Source organism: Tamandua tetradactyla, chromosome 12 (assembly GCF_023851605.1).
Source record: "Tamandua tetradactyla isolate mTamTet1 chromosome 12, mTamTet1.pri, whole genome shotgun sequence".
Classification (NCBI taxonomy): domain Eukaryota; kingdom Metazoa; phylum Chordata; class Mammalia; order Pilosa; family Myrmecophagidae; genus Tamandua; species Tamandua tetradactyla.
The window spans coordinates 31,419,481-31,431,647 of NC_135338.1; the positions used below are offsets into that span (position 1 = coordinate 31,419,481).

The following is a 12,167-nucleotide window of genomic DNA, read 5'->3' on the forward strand; positions in this document are numbered from 1 at the left end:
TCTGAGGTATATTGTTATATTTTAAAGCAAACCCTTGCTCCGACCCTAGTAGAACTGGGCACTTGGAATGCAACTAGGCAAAGGAAGAAAAAAAATAAAAGGATAAATATATGTATGTGTTCATAGAACATCTCCAGAAAGATATAGGGAAAAATCAAACTAGTTAACAGTGGTTGCCCCTATACTGGAGAATCAGGGTCTGGGGACGGGAGTGACGATGAGAGGACGACTTACTACAAGTGCTTGCATTTGTTTGGTTTTTTTTTTTTTTTTAACCATGTAAGATCTTTCTTTTTCAAACACCCAAACCAAAAAAACAATATTTTTTTGAAGAAGAAAGGGGAAGAAGACTGACATGAAATGATAGGACTCACAAAGATCCAACCAGCCATCCTAGAAACATCACCCACACGCGGCACCACAACCAACACATCATCTCACCCCACGCCCATGTCTGTATGTGAGCTGCAGGATAAGTGCTTCCCACACATCGATTCTTTTAAAACTTTTAAAAACCAACAAAAAGCATCTAAAATTATGCGGTCATATGCATCAGCGCTTACGCCATCTACCTAAGGGGACCTAGAAATTTATCCAAAGTCACACGGTGCTAAGCAAAAGGTGATGGGAGAAAGGAACATCCCCGGCCAGAAAACCCCTGGTCACTTTAGCTAGTGACTTGGCTCCTCTCTCTAGAATGGAAACTAGCCATCTGTCAGTGCCCAAGACATCTTCAAAAAGGAAGCTAGACACAACTAAGCAACAAAAGGACAAACAACACAATTTAAACATGGGTAAAGGACTTGAATAGACATTTCTCCAAAGAGGATACACAAAGAACCAACAAGCACCTGAGAAGATGCTCAGCATCATTAGCCATTGGTGAAAAGCAAATGAAACCCCACAGTGAGATACCTCTTTACACCAAATAAAATGACTATTATTAAAACAATGGGAAATAGTGAGTGTTGGCACGGGCCATGTACCCAAAACAGAGACAATACCAGGGGACAAGCGACTGAAACTCTTGTGCTTTGCTAGTGGGAATTTAAAATGGTGCAGCCACCATGGAAAACAGTTTGGCAGTTTCTCAAAAAGTTATACATTGAATTATCATATGACCCAGCAATTCCATTCCTAGTATATGCCGCAAAGAACTGAAAATCGGTACTCAAATAGATATATATATCTATTTATATGGATATAAATAATGTTGATAGCATTATTCACAATTGCCAAAAGATAGATACAACCCAAGTGTCCATCAACAGCTGAAAGGGTAAACAAAATGTGGTCTACCCATACAATGGAAGACCATTCAGCCATGAAAAGAAAAGAAGTTCTGATGCTATAACGCAAATGAACTGAAACATGATGCTAAGTCAAATAAGTCAGATGCAAAAGGTCAAAGGACTTACCTAAAATGTCCAGAATAAACAAGTTCACAGAGACAGAAAGTAGATTAGAGATTACCAGAGACTGGGAAAGAGGGGGAGTTATTGCTTAAAGGATAGAGTTTCTGTTTTGGGTGATGAAAATGTTTTAGCAATGGAAGATGGTGATGGTAGCACAACGTTGTAAAAGTGAGTAATGCTGCTGAATTGTATAGTTAAAAATGGTTAAAATTGCAAATTTTATGTTATATATGTGTTACCACAATAAAAAATTAAAAGAAAAAAAAAAAGGAGGGTGGGTCATGGTGGATCAGCAGGCAGAATTCTCGCCTGCCAGGCCAGAGACTCGGGTTCAATTCCCAGTGCCTGTCCACGCAAAAAAAAAAGGAAACCAGATTTTACAACTGTTCTGTAGTTCTGTAAAAGATAAGGGATCCTAAGGGGGTGCTGAGCTGTGTACCCAAAACAGAGAAGACACCAGAGAAAAAGCAGCAGCCTCTGCCTCCCCTAACCCACTCCTACCCCCTCCAGATCCCTGCAAACACCTCGGCAAATTTCCCAGCAGCCTTTGTTCCCATCAGGATGGAGTCTGCTTTCCAGAAGGCCTTTCTCTTTCCTCATTCCTATTTCTGCCAGGGCAAAAAGCAACATTAAAGCACACAAAAATTTTGGTCCTAAAAACAAGTGAGCTGTGGGGCTGGGGGAAGAGGGGGATTTTGTAGGGAAGGTTTTAAGCTCAAAAGATACTGGAGCTGAGGCTTCAAAATGGCATCCAGCTAAAAGTCATTTGGTATAAATCTGCTCGCCCAAACCTCCCTCTCATTCTCCAAGGGGTGTCCATAATTACTAGCACAGCCACCTGCGAATGTGGAATCTGGGCCTCCCTTCTTTCGAAGATTAGAGAGGTGGGACCAAACAGATTAGCTCCCAATGCCAGAGAAAAGGCTAGAAGGGAGAGAAGAGGGGGAGAAGAAGACCTTCACAGAGGCATGCAAGGACATGGTGGCCGCGCCCCATCCCATATCTCAGCTCTTATGCATTCCCAACTGGCTTGGCCAACATCCAGGGAGACTCCAGGCTGGTGAGCCTGTGAATGTGAGGCAGAGATAAGCGACGCGGAGAGGGGAAGCTCGCCCACAGTTAGATACGGGCTGCAGCACTGCTGTTGAGAGGAGCCAGGGAATCTTCCACTTCCAAGACAGTTCTGCACTCCGTTCTGTTCCCCAAAATTAAGAATTCTCTTTCTTGGCTTCCTCCCACCCCCCTGGGACAGAACTAAGCAGCCACACTTGAGAATATGGAAAAATCATAGAGGGAGGACACTAACGTCTTAAAATCACATTGACACTGCTCGTAATAAGGCTGGGATGGTAGGAATCTCCACTCTTTCCTTCAGCGGCAGGACAGCCACTCAGCAGTATACACTGTGAAAAGCCAGTCCCTGGCCTTGGCCCCCGCAGGGGCTATGCTTTGAGAGCTCAAAAAATGGTGCAGCTTCCTCCCAGCTGCAGAAAAGCAAGGCCTTTAGGGGAAAGATGGAAGCATTTAGCCAAACAGAAATGGGAGGAAGGTCTTCCAGGAGGGCAAAAGGCCTGAGCAATGCCCAGGAAGGGAGCGGTGGTTCTTGTCCTGGCAATAAGGAAGGCTGTGGGAGGGGCAAAGAAACCTCTCGTGGAAGCTGAGATATCTGGAGCTGGGAACCTATGCATCATCACCAGCTCCAGGGCCCACGTGAGTTTGTCCTATGCATCCTCCCAGTTACCGGGGCAGGCGCAAAGTCTGGAGAAAAGAAGTGACTGCCCCGCCTCTGAGACTTGCCCCCGGGTCAGACGCCTGGAAAAAAAAATTCCTGGGATGATTTGGTGTTGTCTGAGATGGATTTGGAGCCACCTTGGCTGGAAGAGGGATAGGGCTTTGTAAAGGGGCTGCTGGGACTGATCCCTGGCAAACTAAGAGCACTTTCCTAGCCCTGTGCCTTTGCCCTTACTATTTGCTAGCCTGGATCTCTTTCTCTTTCTCTTCCCTGTTAATTAAAATCCTTAAAAACCATCTCTTCCATGAAGCCCTCCTGATCCCCTCATTCCGAATTAATCCACTGCCCTTTATGCTCCTTCAACAAGTTGCTTATATCTCCATCTCCATTTTTACTTTCCTGCCTCGTGTCATAATTAATCTCACTCTCCCTCTAGAAGTAAACTCCCAAATGTCAAGGGCTGAGTCTTACACGTTTTAACCCCCTCAGCACCGAGCTTTGCATGGAGCAGACATTCAATAAATATTTATTGAATTGAATGAACAGACCCATAAGGAGTGACCCAGTAGGTACCAGCTGACATTCCCCACCCCTCCGTCCATTCATTCATTTGTTCAATAAACCTGTGAGTGCCTATTTGCCAAACTCGCAATCTCTCCCTCCCTCTCTGTCCCTCTTCTCCCTCCCCCTCATCTCTCCCTCTCTCCCAGGGCACACTTGAAGGTTCAGTATCCACTGAGGGCTTCTTTTGGGGTCTAGGGCATAAAAGATACCACAGGATCACTGGGCAAAAGCCCAACAAACGCAGGGTGGGTGCAGCTTATATCCCATGGCCTATACCTGCCCAGACCCCAGAAGGCCCCTGTGGAAGGCACATTGTCTGGGATGTGGGTAAGGGTCCCCTAACAGCTCTGCCCTGCCCACCTAAGGAAACCGTGGATATACCCATCACAGAATATGGCAGAGCTAAGATCATTCATTCATCTACGTGCACAGGACTCAGGGCATCTAAGGAAGGAGTCTGTAATTTGGGGTGAGGAGAGGGCTCTAGGATGCCTTCCCAGCAGAGCAGAAGTTGTGGTCACGGAGGTGGGAGGATTAGCTGAGGGTCATGAGAAAAGTCTGCCCTGCTCAGAGATCAATAAGCACAAATTTCTTGAGAAGCTGGTGTGTCCAGGAACTGCCGTGCTTTGGGGGAAGGGAGAGAGGGAAAACTGGGGACAGTCATTTATTTCAGGTCTCTTCCAACTCCAGAATTGCAGGAGTCTAAGCTGACCCTCCCCCTGCCAACAACTTGAAAAAGTCACCTAAGATCAGGGACAAGTTGAATAGTGTGTCACATAAGGAACTGAGAAGAATTCTAGAAGTCAAAACAAGGGATAAATTCTCCTTATCTCTCCAAGACCTGCATCAAAGCAGCTAGCTGCAGTCTGCCCAGCCTGGGAGGATGATAATGATTTTTAATGGCCTGTAAACAACAGGACCAGCCTTCATCATAAAGCTTAACCGATTCAGATTTTAGGGAGAGCCAGTCCGAGACAAAAGGCCTCTGGGTCCTCAGGCTGGCATCTAGGAAGAATCAAACCTGTAGGGTGACAGTAAGGACTGCCCAGAGGGGGTGAGAAGGAAACCACCTCTGTCCCGGTCTGGGGAAAAGCAGGAAGAAGCCCTTCTTTCAAAAGATTCAAGAAACGAGAGGCTTGATGCACCAAGGAATGGATGCAAGAAGAAAATTTAGTTCTTCCTCAGTAAGTGCATTCATTCCTTCAGCAAACATTCATGCACATCTACTGTACACAAGGCGCTTGCAGAGGATGCAAAAGTACATAAAGCCCGTAACGGCCCCCAGTAGAATTACAGCCTGGAGGGTGGTGCTGGGAATGAGATACAGTCACAGATTTTCACAAGGATAGTACAACAGTATTTGCAGAGTGCTCCTCGAGTTGAATGCTCTGTTTGCATTTTGCTTCTTTATTTTGTGTACATGCTCAATTTGGGGTGATGAGGGGACACAAAATTCAGAAAATGGAGGAATCAGAAAGAAGAAAGAGAAGATGGGACACACGGGAGAAAGAAAACCAAGCCTTCCCACTGCCCACCACTCTCTCTCCATATCCAGTCCTAGTTCTGGAAAAGAAAAGGACAAATTGTCACTAGAGGCCTCGGGCAGGGACAGGCCACTGAGTCACAATTCACACCACATTTGCTTCCTGCATCAACAAGGCATATTTTTGCTGAGTCGTCCAAAATCCTGGCCATCTGGGATTTTCTATTTGATATACCAACTCCCAGTACCAGCCAACAATTCTCCTTATTCTTATGTATACACACACATACACACATGTACAGACACGTTAATGGGTTACAGTGGAAGAAAATCGAAGGTTTTTCACCCATGGTTCAAAGATCAACAGTCTCTACTTTTGAAAACAATGATGAGCACCTTGTTTTACATCTAAAGAGCCTCACATCTTTTCAAAAGTTTTTCAACAAATATGATCTCTCGTTCATGCTCTCGGGTGGTAACAAAAGATGAACATTATTATTATTTCAAGTTGAAAATTGTCCTCCTTTCTCCATTCGTTTTTCACTCAACAAACAGCGGTGGAGCACCCACCACATGCCAAGCACGGTACCTGCGTGGGGTTTACAAGAGGACAAGAGAGACAGCCAGGGAAATGAACTCTGACTCTGGGATCCAGGGTAGCTCCCAGAGAAGACTGAGACAAGCCTTAAAGGATTAGTAGGATTTCGCCAGGTGGAAAAGAGAAGAAAGGAGATTCCAGAGAGATGGATCAGCAATTTATGCCCACAGAAGAATGAGCCATCTGGTATGTCCAGACTGTAGGGTGAGTGGCGGTGAAGGGCAAACAATGAGAAATGAGACTGAAGAGGGAGGCTGGGCCCAGGAAATAGAGCCAAGAATGCCTTGCCAAGGAGTTTGGACTTTATCCTGCGGGCAATGAGGAAACCACTGAGGATTTTAAGCAGAGGTGAGGTGGCATGATCAGATTTATGTTTAAGAAAGATTATTCCAACTGCTGGGTGGAGAATGCATTGCAATAGGAAGAGACTGGCAGCAGACTCTAGAGACATTTCCAGAATAGAATCAACAGGACTGGGTGTCCCATTGGAGAGAGGAAGAGAACGTGGTGTCAGAGATGGCTTTCTCACCTGGGTTTGGGAGGCCCTCATCCAAGATAAAAAAAAAAAACCCAATAAGAAAGCCAGAGGCAGAGAAATAGCAGGCCTTGCCTATGATCACATAATTTACTTTTGGCAGGACGTAAGCCAATAACCTAAAATTCTTTCCAGCAGAAAACCCTTGGTTTGCCATGTTAGCATCAATCAGTGAATAAACACAGCTATCATTCATCAGACTCTTTCCTTACTCTCTACTTATCTTATGCAGCGTTCACTTTTTGTCCCCTAGAGATTGAAAGTTCATCAGAGCAAAACTCCTTTTGACGTTCCCCACCACAGCCTGGCACAATGCTTGGCACATAAGTGGTCAATAAATGTTTGCTAAATCAAACCCCACGCGCTCCCAAGAACTTATCACCTGAAGCATTGCCTTCCTTGCCACACAAGACTCTTTCCTTCTTTAATCCCTAATAAACAGTATTTAAAAATAATTCCTAGTCAAAGAATTCCTAGATATTTGGATTTCACAGTCCATCAAAGTGGGGGGAGGAATTGGAGAGATCAACAGAGTCTTACTTTTTTCTTTTGCCAAGTAGGGATATCTTAAAATGCAACTGCCACCTACTAACACGATCATCTCTGAAGGAATGTTTAATACACATCCCAAAAGTCAGAATAATGTAACTTTAAGATTAAGAATACTCTTTCAAATTAAGTCAGAGTTTCTCAACTTCAACACTATTGACACTTTGGGCTGGATAATTCAATCCTCCTGGGTGGATTGTTGGGGGGACGGGTAGCCACCAGGCTGATTAGCAGAGTCCCTAGCCACAACCCATTAAAGGCCCGTGGCAATCTCCCAGTTGTGACAAACAAAAAATAGCTCCAGACATTTCCAAACGTCCCCTCGGAGCAAAATTGACCCCTGTTGAGAACCATGGAATTAAATAAAAGCAAGCCTTATTAAAAATCTAGTTATATTACCCTTATATTTTAGAGTAATGAAAATTTTATTACAGGCTGGCATCACTCCATAAACCAGCTTTTAGAAACAAGAAGTCCAGAGGTTAAGAGCATGGGGTTTGAAGTTGAACTTGAACCCAAATCTCAGCTCTGCATTTTACTCATTGCCTGTCCTTGAACAAGTTACTGCTCTAAGATTTTTTTCTCACCTGCATCAAAATACCTACTTCATCACAGTTGTTGGGACGATAAATGGCATAGATATAACACACTTAGCAACATGCCTGGCACAGGATTGTAAGGAGTGGGCACTGGATGATCATTTCACTACTTTTCGAGCACATAGTGCAGTGTCTGGCACATAATAGCGACAGCTCCCTATATTTAATACTCTCTGGGTAAAAGGACCTTATACATAACAAAGTAGGTCTTCAATATACATTTATTGGATGAATAAATGAACCCCCAATCATCTCACTCTTGCCAGTTGCTCTCCTCAACCCACCACCCCTAAATCCTTTTCTCCTTTACCTGAACTTTCTTAAATCCTACCCAATGGATTAAACCTTTACACAAAAAAGACTGGCCTGTCCAGGGCACTTTATGGGACCCTCTAACAAGCAATAGCAATACCGCAGGTCGATTGTGATGATAAATGCACAGCTATCTGATGATATTGTGAACCACTGACTGTACACTTTGTGTGATTACATTGTATATGAATATATAATACATATCAATAAAAAGTAAATAATAATAAATATATATATATATTTATATATATATATACTCCGGGCTCTATCTGGGTTTTGAAAAACCGTCACCCCCACCTATCGGACTGCAGCCTTTTGGGTCCAGCGGTTAATGTTTCATCAGCGTCGTTAGGTTCCTGAGGTCCTCCTTGGGTATTTAAACTGATAGTGCAATAGGAATGGAAAAAGGAGGAGGCAACATCCTTGAACAAAGGTAGATTTATAAATGGGAGCAGGGAGAAGCAAGGTAAGCAACAAACTGAACAAGCAGGAACGCTCAGAGGAAGGGCTTGGCGGAGATGGGGGGCATGTTGGGGGGGCACCAAGCCTCTCTGGTCTGCTGACTTGGCAGCAAACACATCAAGTTCCTGCTGCTTCCTCCTCTGTCCGCACCAGGCCCACCTTTCTGCCTCAGCAGGAAAAGCACCAGTAGCTCTCACAAGGGGTAAAAAACACTCCTTATTATAAACCAGACACAGTCCTGGCCAAAGTCCAGCCGGCAATAAATTACTGGGGTTCAGCTCACAAGTGCATTAAGCATCTTCCGACAATTTCCCAAAAGTCTGAGTTCTTCTGGACATCACGGGGTTACGGAACATGAGCACCAGGAGGAGCTTTGGAGAGCAGGTGGTCTAAGCCCTCAGTCAACAGTTGGAGAAACTGAGGGTCAGATTGGGGAAGGAACTAGCTCAGGATCATTCAAGTGTGTTTCAGCCAGAGACAGCGCTGAGCCAAGAGCTCAAGACTTCAGTTTTGGCACAGAGCTTTGCCAGAGGCTCAAAAACATCCAAGAGGAAGGTATATTAGGAACTAAATCTGACTCCCTCTGAAAATACAGATGATCACATCTGCAGCCTCAGATGAGGAGAAGATTAACAAGTTCTCAGAAGCAGACATTGATCCGGTTCATGGCTTCCTGCGCCTACACACATAAAAAGGGGGATGAGATAGCAAGCAAATATGTCAAAATGCTAGGAAATGGTGAATCTAGGCAAAGGGTACATGGGTGTCTATTGTACTATTTATGCAGCTTTTCAGAATGTTTGAAATTTTTCAAAGTAAAAATTTGAGGGAGAGAAAACACCAAATAATCATCTATATTAAATTAATTTTTTAAAATTATTTGCAAATGGCTAGAAATCACTCTTTCAGTTTCATTCCATTTCTCTAACCTGGAGACTAACATCCTCAGAAATCACCAAAAGATATCCAAGAGTTTAGGGGTGTAGGACTTCAAACAAGTATGCAGTACTGGTATTCATGGTAGCCAGTAGCAATGGCAATCTTGGGAAACAAATTTAATTTCAAACATTTTGTCCTGTCAGTCCCCGAAATTCACATGTACTTGTCACGCCATGTATCCTGTTATTTTTGGTTCATAAAGTCAACTACAGGCTATGGATGGGGCAAATGTCAGAATTTTTCCAAAAGAACCCATTGCCTTTGCAATATAGGTGGTTCATAAAAACAAAGAAATGCTTCATTTCTACTCAGATTGGAAATCCTTTCCCATAAACAAATTATTGAATCAAAATCCACAGCTAACCCAGACACTGTGTTCTCTAACCATAGTAGTATTTAATTTGGGCCACAATGGGTTCAATTTTCTAGCCATGGAAATCTAGCTTAGCACATATGTAAAACCCATGCCAATGGCAAGGCATTCAAGGCAGGGAGGTTGGAAGGAATGCAACCCCTTCAAGGAACCTCCAGGAATACCTTATGGCCAAAGCAAGGACTGAGGAGAGAATGTGCAGGGGAATATGGAGTTGGAGATATAGGTAGAGGCCAGATCCTGGAGAGCCCATATGCACAACAGAAGAGTAGCGAGTTTATCTTTTAGGTAACAGGGAGCCACTGAAGAGTTTTCAGATGGGAGTGATATTACTGGATCATCTGGCAGACCATGGATGGATGAGAGGAACTCAAAAGCAAGACATTGTTTTAGTTTGTTAAAGCTGCCAGGATGCAATATACCAGAAATGGAACAGCTGTTAAAGAGGGAATTTATATTCGATGCAAATGTTCTAGAAATGATGAATATGCAACTATGTGATGATATTAAGAATTACTGATTGTATATGTAGAATGGAATGATATCTTAATGTTTTGTCTGTTAATTTTTTTTAATTAATAAAAAAAATTTTTTTTAATAATAAAATAAAAATAAAAAAAGGGAATTTATTAAGTTGATAGTTCTAAGACCATAGAAATGTCCAAACTAAGGCATCCAGAGAAAGATACCTTGACTCCAAAGAAAGGGCCAATGAAGTTCAGGGTTTCTCTCTGGGAAGGCATATGGCTAAGTCTGCTATCTTTCTCTACCAATTTCTTCAAACAGCTTCTTGAGGGGCATTTTCCTTCTGCATCTCCAAAAGTCTCTGGCTGTGTAGACTCTGTTGGTTCTAAAGTTTTTCCAAAATTGTTCACTCTTTAAGGGCTCCAGTAAGCATTCCCACCTTGAATGGGTGGAGACACAGCTCCACGGAGTCCATCTAATCAGAAGTTACCACCCACAATTGGGTGGGTCACATATCCATGGAAACAATAAAAAAAATTCCACCCAGCAATACTGAATGAGGATTAAAGGATATGGCTTTTTGGGATACATGACAGTTTCAAACCAGCACACGAGTCTAGCTGGAATGACAACAGTTTGAACTAAGGAAGTGAGAGTAGGGGTGAAAAGCTAGAGACAAAGTAAAGAGAGCTAGCGAAGCGACTAAACAGGCAAGACCTGACTGGAAAGGGCAGATGTGTTTGAGACAGATAGAGACAGAGTCCACAATGATGTCCAACCTGGCTGACTAGGTAGATGATGCAGCCAGACATCAAGATGGGGAACCCAGGAGGAGGCAGAGACTTGGTGAAGGGATGTGATAAATTTTGAGCATGTTGAGCTTCCTCAACATGCTCAATATCCATATGTTGGATATGTAAATATGGAGCTCCAGAGAGAAGTCTGCATTTGGGAGTCATCAACATATACAGAGTGATGGGTGCCAGGAGGTCAGCTAGGAATCAGATCAAGAATAGAAACTGGGGAGTGCAGTAGAGGACGACAAGTTATGAGTAGCCAAGAGGAGGAGATGACCAGGAACATTGAGGAACGGCTTAAGAGGCAGAGGCAGAGGTCTCCTTTAAGGTAACCCACTAAACTCCTCTGTCTCCACGGGCTGGTCACACCATGCTGAAGTGGGGGGAGAAACAATGATGTGTTAAAATGAACTCACAACATAAATGTGAACAACCCAGTTAAAAAATGGGCAAAGGCAGCACGCCTGGCGGTCCCGCGGATCTGTCTCTTGCTTCAACAGTGTTTGAACGGAACAGACCCGGGGACGCTCCCCCCATCTCTCGGGCCTCGACCACCCTCCAACTGCCTCTCCCTCTGCAACCTCTGGGACCAACTTCTGGGCCAGCCCCTGTCTCCGGGACCAGCTAACAGGTTTTTTGTGGTTAGCTCCTCATTGTCGACCAACCATGAGCTCCCAGATCCGCCAGAATTATACTGCCGATGTGGAGGCCTCTGTAAACCGCCTGGTCAACCGGTATCTGCGGGCCTCCTACACCTACCTCTCTCTGGGCTTCTATTTCGACCGCGACGATGTGGCCCTGAAGGGCGTGGACCACTTCTTCCGCGAGTTGGCTAAGGAAAAGCGCGAGGGGGCCGAGCATCTCTTGAAGATGCAAAACCAGCGCGGCAGCCTCGTGCTTTTCCAGGACGTGCAGAAGCCGTCCCAAGATGAGTGGGGCACGACCCCGGATGCCATGGAAGCTGCCCTGGTTCTCGAGAAGAGCCTGAACCAGGCCCTTTTGGAACTGCATGCCCTGGGTTCTGCCAACTCGGACCCTCATCTCTATGACTTCCTGGAGAACCATTTCCTAGATGAGGAGGTGAAACTCATCAAGAAGATGGGCGACCACCTGACCAACCTCCGCAGGCCGGGCTGGGCGAGTATCTCTTTGAAAGGCTCACCCTCAAGCATGACGACTAGGAGCCTCCAGAGCCCAGAAGCCTTTATGGGGCGCCCCTCTGCATTCCCCTGGCATCCAGGCTTCTGCCTGAGCCCCTCCCTCCAGCCAGGAGGTTCTCTTTAACCAGCTGCCCTGCCACCCTCTAACAAGCCTTGAACCAAGTGTGAACAATAAAGCTTTTAG

The 12,167-nt window shown here is 44.7% G+C and overlaps 1 protein-coding gene and 1 pseudogene across 6 annotated transcripts in view; one reads left to right on the plus strand and one right to left on the minus strand.

The window, feature by feature from the left end:
- DPF3 (double PHD fingers 3) overlaps positions 1–12,167 on the minus strand; it is a 345,195-nt gene that overhangs the window by 208,116 nt on the left and 124,912 nt on the right. The window lies entirely within an intron of this gene.
- LOC143651957 (ferritin light chain pseudogene) lies at positions 11,420–12,159 on the plus strand (annotated as a pseudogene).